This window comes from Gavialis gangeticus, unplaced genomic scaffold, assembly GCF_001723915.1.
Source record: "Gavialis gangeticus isolate Ggan-Ray unplaced genomic scaffold, GavGan_comp1, whole genome shotgun sequence".
Taxonomy (NCBI): Eukaryota; Metazoa; Chordata; order Crocodylia; family Gavialidae; genus Gavialis; species Gavialis gangeticus.
In genome coordinates, this window is record NW_017729032.1 from 188,285,990 (window position 1) to 188,291,362 (window position 5,373).

The 5,373-nt window shown below is 46.2% G+C and overlaps 1 long non-coding RNA gene across 1 annotated transcript in view; it reads left to right on the top strand.

The window, feature by feature from the left end:
- Nucleotides 1-4,611, top strand: part of LOC109302642 — a 13,464-nt gene extending 8,853 nt beyond the window's left edge. Inside the window, exons 2-3 of the long non-coding RNA XR_002098877.1 lie at nucleotides 85-91; nucleotides 4,504-4,611. This is a non-coding gene — a long non-coding RNA (uncharacterized LOC109302642). The remainder of the gene's footprint in view (nucleotides 1-84; nucleotides 92-4,503) is intronic.
- The last annotated feature ends 762 nt before the right edge of the window (nucleotides 4,612-5,373 follow it).

Below are 5,373 nucleotides of genomic sequence, written 5' to 3' on the forward strand. Positions count from 1 at the left end.
GGTCACAAGCTGGCGGAGGGAAGGTTTAAGTTGGACATCAGGAGGCGCTACTTCACGGTCAGGGCGGCTAGAGTCTGGAACCAGCTTCCAAGTGAGGTGGTGCAGGCTCCCACCCTGGGGGTTTTTAAGAGGAGGTTGGATGACCACCTTACTGGGGTCATTTGACCCCAGTGCTCTTCCTGCCATGGCAGGAGGTTGGACTAGATGATCTGCTCAGGTCCCTTCCGACCCTAGAAACTATGAAACTATGAAACTTGGGGCATGTCCAGATGAGCATGGATGTATGGTATATGGTACTGCAGGCCTGTCTGTGGCACCACACACTGCACATGGAGGTGTTCTCCAGCTGCTACTTTGCAATGCAGGGGATTTTTTTTGACCAAAGGAAATTCCAGCGTCAAAAAACCCCACATCAAAAAAAAAAAAAAAAAAAAGCAGGGCAGCACATGTGGCAACAACATGTGCCACGTAAAACTGGAGCCTGGCCAGCTAGAGTCATTCTTCAGCTGCTGACCAGGTTTCCTGCCGGCCAGGATTCCATGGCTGCAGCTCCCAGAGACCCCCAGGACCCCAGGTAAGACTGCTGGGGCCAGCAAAGTTGCTGGCCACAGCATCACTTAGCCCACCTGGCGTAACTTGCTGTGTGCCAAGGTGTGCCACCACTACTTGTCCCTGGGGAAATGCATGTTCCTTCTTGTCTTGCCCCTGAAGTTCTACTTCTGTGAACGTCCAGAAATATCATCAGTTTGATACTACCGAGGAACTGCCACCTGACTGGGATATAGAAACTGGCCATTCCTCCACCTGTATCAGTAAACACAAAAGATTTTGGTTTAGTAGGTGTTCTCAGATCATGTCTTAATGGAGTGAGAACTGCACAAAATGCAGTAGCAACAACTGTTTTACTCTAAAACTCAGGGAGGAGGAAAGGTGCAACACACTCCCACCGCCATGCTTTATACACAACAGCTCAGTGGTTAGAGTACTAGAGGAGAACACTGCAGCACTGGAGAGGGGTAGGATTTAAGATATTTTTCTGTCTTCAGTGTTTCCTGATTGGCTGGTTCTAGGCAGCTAGTCACACAGTGGGCTGGGGTTTCTATGCATGCCATTTTAAGAATCCTAACCCCCTCCCCTCCCCACCCCGTGCATTCTAGGTGCTGAACACAGTTCTGGATTACACTTCAGGGCTAGGGATCTAGAAAGCTCAGCAAGGCTCAGTGTTGAATCCCACAATGGAGCTAGCCACTAGTTAATAAATGAGAAGATGAGCTACTTTAATTGAATATGAATCATTAAATTCACACCAAGAAACAAGCAGAATGCTCCAGCAGAGAATACTGAAAATGAGGTTGTTTAAGGCACTCTCAGTAGGTGCCTAGGATGCATATTCAGTTACTCCTTCTAAACGGAAACAGCAGAGGTCTAGCTAACAAAAGTTTTGCACCCTGTGCAACCTCCCTGGAGACCTTTGTGGTGGTAGTGGCGAGGGAGATGGTGAGTACTGGAGGGCAGGGGAAGGTGTCTAATCTTATCTGCCCTGGGGGACTCAAAAACACTAGCTGCTGTTGTGTTGCTGCCTTTCCTCCCCTGGCTCTTGCTGCTATAGTCCCACACCTGGTTGTTACCACCAGGGCAGGGGGCAGCAACTGGTCAACTGCTACTGCCGTGAGGTTGCTGCTGCTGCTCCTGCTGGGGTGAAGATTCTTTGGGAGCTGCCCAACTTGGTGCCCAACTTGCCTACCTGGGAAAAGGGGACCACACTGGATATCAGAGGAAGTACAGGCACAGAGAAGCAGTGTTTACCCAGTCCTAGAAGCAGCACAGGAGGAAAGAATGAAAGAGAAATAAAAAGAAAGGGTGAAGTCATCTAGAAAAAGAGACAAGAATGGGGGAAGCCAAGAAATGTAATTAACTACACAAAGTGTACAGCAGTCAGGTATCAGATTTAGTATTTGTGCTATATGGCAAAACATATATTCATGCAATGCCTAGAATTTGGGTTTAATTGTACATGTTCTATATTTTATATTAACTGGAGAATTGAGCTGCTTTTACTTTTTAGCTGCCAAAGGGCCATCCTAGAATAAAGATTGCTTTCCTTATATACTAAAAGAAAAGAAAAACCTCCACAAAACAAAACCTGCATGCTCCTTTGGCAGTGTTAAAAGTCCCTCAGTGGTTTGAACCTCTTTGTGACTGGGGCTGATAACATGCTTAAGGAATAAATAATCTACTTTCACATCAAAGTACGAGTAGTCTTTAAATTTGAATGATCGTGTATTTGTGCGAATATCACACATCAGGCGCAGTGCTCTGGTTAAAAACAACAGAGGTAATTAATTGCAAATTACAGGGTGATAGCAGTTCTTGTCAAGAACTGGGCTGAATTCTTTTACTTTTAACAGCTCTCCATACCACAGTGCCATCTTCTGAGACAGAGTAGGGGAAAGTTTGCAGATAATTAGAGGAGTCAAAAAGTGATATTTCTAGAAGATCCTGTTGTTTTTCACAGACACATCACTATTTGGGGGCGGGGGTGCACTCTTGTTACCTACAACTACAGAGGTTACTTTCAGCTCAGTCCTTGTGCTACCTATATCTTGAAAGTTTTCTTGCTCTATTGCTCTTGCTGTCTCTAACTTACACAGCTGTGTTCTCCTCCCTTGACTACCTCAGTGTTTAATTCCTACCAGTTTTCCTTCTTCAAACCCCTACTTCCTTTTCCATTTATTACAATATAAATGAAGGGTCACCCCCTCCTATGCTGTCCTAGGGCTGTGTTTTTGGGTTTCTTCATAGATTTGACTCTTTTGTTCCCTCCGGGCATCCTCTAGCCTGTATATAAAAACAAATTATTATTTAATTTGCAATAGGTTTCTTCATCTCCTGCCATTTGGACTCCACTATTCCAGTCTAGATATAAAGAAAACATGCTTAAGAAGAGTTCATACTTTCACATGGGAAGACACTCTTAGGTCTTTTTCTATGATGAAGCTGTTTTTGTATTTATTTCTGCTATTTGACTGGTATTTGGCTTTGATTTTTTAAATCTTTTTCTCCTTGTAATCACCGTGTCCAGGCCATGACATTCAGTGGGAATTTAAGCATGCTGTGGGGTCCTGGTGGGAAATGAGCTGGCTTCTCTTTGACCACAACATACCAAAAATAGTACTGTATTTTCTCACATGCCACATCCTCAAATAGACAGGGACCTGGTTTTTGGGAAAGCAGAATGAAAGGGGAAAAAACAATTTTTTCAGAGTTATGGCTGCTTTCAGCAGGAATAGAGCCTAATCTTCAAATTCATTCACCCCCTCTTTCCTACTCAGGCAAAAGCTCCTTTTTTAACCCTTTTACAGCTGAACTGTCAGCAGCTTTTGGCTGCTCAGTGAAAAGCTGAAACAATAGCTGTTGCTGAAGACCAGACTCCAGCAACTGGATGTGCTGATCTAGGATTTTAACAAGAGCTAAAATCAATCAATAGGGCTGTGAAATAGGAGGAGATAGACCAGGAGTGGCTAAATTGCACATTCTTTAGCAAAATTGCTGAAGAAGGGATAGCTTGATTAGTGGAACATCAAGACCATTAAAAAGGCAACACGGTCATCAACATCTCTGAAGTGAAGAACAATTAGCAGGAATCAAGTAGATTATAACGATCCAAGAAGTCAATTGATTCCTTGGCTCTGCCTAAATAGAAATGTTGCTGCTGCTATTCTGGGCAGAAAAATCAGCTTCCCCACTGGGGTCGGACTAGATGATCTGCTCAGGTCCCTTCCGACCCTAGAAACTATGAAACTTGAGATGCACATTCCAATTTTGGAAGGCTATTTTTGAGGGAAAAGGTGTGCAGGGGGAATTTGCAAGAGAGTTTGCTTGGAAAATCTCACATTCCTTCACTGTATGATTGCTGAGAGGAAAGAGGTTAGCAGGGAAAAGGGAACCCTTCAGGATCAAGGAACAGCAAACAATCCAGTCACAGAGGAGTTTGCTAGGGAAGGCCTGCTTGGAAAGACAGGCAGGAAGTGAGAGGCAGACAATTAGAAGACCCATGGATATGGATGGAGGATGTCACAATCCCAGAGCCACTGCTACTTCCAGCTCTTCCTCTGCTTGCACCTTTGAGGTGTCTGTCCAGGCAGGACCATACACAGTCGAAGCTTCTACCCAGGTCCTGGTTTGGTGCTATGCACACTGCAGTTTACAGGTTCCTTCCAGTGTCAGCCAGGTGGGGACTGCCTACAATGTAGGTGGTACCTTCTGGGGGTCCCTCATGGATCCCTCTATCCCTGACAGGATGGAGTCATCAACCAGTACCACCTGTCACTTCCTGTTCACGGCAGTGTTCTCAGTCTTCCCCACCTTGGGGATCCCTGGCCAGGCCTCTTCTACCAGTAGAATGCACTCTTCCTCCTCTGTCAGTAGTGCTCCATATCTGTTCTCCAGGCAAACCACTGCAGGTGAGGTTGGCAACTTCTTCTTGCTCTCAGAGGTTACAAGCTTCCTGGGAGTCCATGCCCCCTTCCTTTTCTAGCACTACCTCTGGCAGTGCTTCTTCTACAGTCCTAGAGGTTTCCTCCAGCATGGAATCAATGAAGACCTCATGGTGGAGGACACTACCTCCTCCTGTAATGATCTTGTCTGCTTCAGGCCAGGAGTAGAGTACTTGTTTTGGGAGTTGAGAATCAGGCAACTGTACATAATATCTGGTCCAGCGAAGTTGGTGCTTGAGGATAACCAATTCAATGTTGGTAACATTGGCTTCAGCAATGATGCTGGTGTTTGTGTAGTGATCTTCCCATTTGATGTGGAGGATTTTCTGGAGGCATCATGGATGATACCTCTCCAGGATCTTGAGATGATGATGGTAAGTTACCCATATTTCACATCCTGTAGCAGGACTGGGTCCTGGGGTGGCCGTGAGGCCCCCAGGTGGCCTCACAGTTCATGTCCCACTTTAGCTTCTCAGGGTACCTGCCCTTTTCTTCTCGTCTGCCACACCTTGATGGAATCAAAGCTGCCCTAGGGTCCCAGAGTGAGCCCTAACTTGTTTTGGCCAGAGGACCCCTCCTGTACTCTCTACTGAGTCTTACCCTTTAAGCAGTAAGTCAGTGCCCCAGGGCACCAGTTCCCTTAAGGGCTGTTCATGACCTCCTTGCATCCTTGTAGTGATGCCCATGCCTTGCAGATATCATTTGAATTTTGTCCACTGTGTTGGTGGCCCCAACTATCAACTAACTAATCCACCTAGCCTGCCAAGCCTCTCAAGCCCCTGAGCCTGGCAAGGATCTCTTTTTCACATGCCCCTGGCCCTAGTCTTGGTTCAACCCATCCTGGGCTTCAGCCCTTTTCCAGGCATTAGCCCCGTTT